This window comes from Microtus ochrogaster, chromosome 18, assembly GCF_000317375.1.
Source record: "Microtus ochrogaster isolate Prairie Vole_2 chromosome 18, MicOch1.0, whole genome shotgun sequence".
Lineage (NCBI taxonomy): Eukaryota > Metazoa > Chordata > Mammalia > Rodentia > Cricetidae > Microtus > Microtus ochrogaster.
In genome coordinates, this window is record NC_022020.1 from 38,191,811 (window position 1) to 38,193,631 (window position 1,821).

A 1,821-nucleotide genomic window follows, 5' to 3' on the forward strand; every position below is an offset into this window, starting at 1 on the left:
TAGCAATAATTTACCCATGTCTTGAATTCTTATTTATAATGAGTTATGCTATTCTGAGGAATTTGTTACCACAAATAATCACTCTAGTAGCTACTATAATTCATTTGGAAGTTTACAGTAAACCATTATGAACAGACAAATTTTAGTATTAATTCATCTTTAATCATGAATTTATTACAAATTACAATATAAGAGGAATACAATATAAAATACAGAATAATGTATATTATAATAACATCTTAATATATCAAACATGTAAGTATATTAGAATAAAGGTTTAATGGAGAAATAGAAACAGAATGTTATTAAGGGAAATGGAGTAAAACACTTCAGTATAAAATGATTTATTCATGTATTTTAGATGATGTCTATGTATTCTGTAGGTTCATATGAAGGGTATCATGAAATTTCTGTATATAATGTATGTACATACAGCCCTTCAACTAAACCTGGGCTATATCTTAGGAGTCAAGGTATTCACTCTTCAGCTAGAATACTTCTTCAACCAATGGGTCACTTTTCTCCACACTGCAGCTATTTTTGATCTCTGTTCTCAGTCTCTGTTGCTTCTTTCCAGCCGAGGTGCTCATTTTCATTCTGTTTCCATATTTAAATGCTTCCCCTTCCTTTAGAGGTTGACCCAGTTTTCAGATACTCAGTACAATCTTTCTTAACCATGCTAATACCTGTTTATCTTAACTTTTTGCAATTACAATAAAATACATTATACTTAAAGTTTCATTTGGACATTTAACCAAATGCAAGGTTGGTTTGTACATAGTATCATAAGTGTCTGTTCACTGATGTCTGCAAGTAAAATAGTGTTATTGACTGATTGTGTGAGTCTTTAGTCTTTCACTGTTGAGTTCCCATCTACATTTCAAAAATATGTAGGAGCTAATTAGGTCAAAAAACAGAAGCCGTAGGTATGGTATTAGTGTCCTAATAAGAATCTAAACAAGGGAAGGCTCCGGATCTGGCTGCGAGGATTGTTAAGAATGAGTCTGCGGAAGCAAACCCCTAGTGACTTCTTAAAGCAGATCATTGGACGGCCAGTTGTGGTGAAGCTCAATTCTGGGGTGGATTATCGAGGGGTCCTGGCCTGCCTGGATGGCTACATGAATATAGCACGGGAGCATACGGAAGAGTATGTAAATGGGCAGCTGAAGAATAAGTATGGGGATGCGTTCATCCGCGGAAACAATGTGCTGTATATAAGTACACAGAAGCGAAGGATGTGGACACCAGGAGCAGCCCTCTTCACACTTGGATGTACTTGATTATGAAGAGCTTGCTTTTTTGTTCTTTTACGACCCTAGTTGCCTCCTGTTTTCATAGTGGTTGGTGTGGTTGTTTTTTTAATTGACATTTAAATAAGATGGAAGTGTTACATTACAAATCAAGTCTTAAACGTTTCATGTTCACATTTACTCCTGTCTGTACAGAATATTAAAATGTAAAAAAAAAAAAACAAAAAAAAAAGAATCTAAACAAGGTAGCTTCTGTTTCCTGTCTGTGCTATTAAGATAAAGCAATAATTCTACAGCTTACAACATGAAAAGAAATACTCACAAGAACCTCAACATGGCGGCATATAGGTCTAGAGCATCTAGCTGCCAGATTGTAAAAAAAAAATATATATATATATATTTCTCTTGTTTACAAGCCACGCAGTCTATGGCAACTTGATATATCGGTTAGAACTTACTAATATAAATACAAAAGCTCTGAAAGTATAGGGATATTGACTAAGTTATACTGCATGGAATGATACTATGAATATAGTCATGTCTAAGAAGAATTTGATTAAAGAATAATTAG

At 34.0% G+C, this 1,821-nt stretch overlaps 1 pseudogene; it reads left to right on the plus strand.

Moving 5' to 3' along the window:
- The first annotated feature begins 984 nt into the window (after positions 1-984).
- LOC101980528 lies at positions 985-1,479 on the plus strand (annotated as a pseudogene).
- The last annotated feature ends 342 nt before the right edge of the window (positions 1,480-1,821 follow it).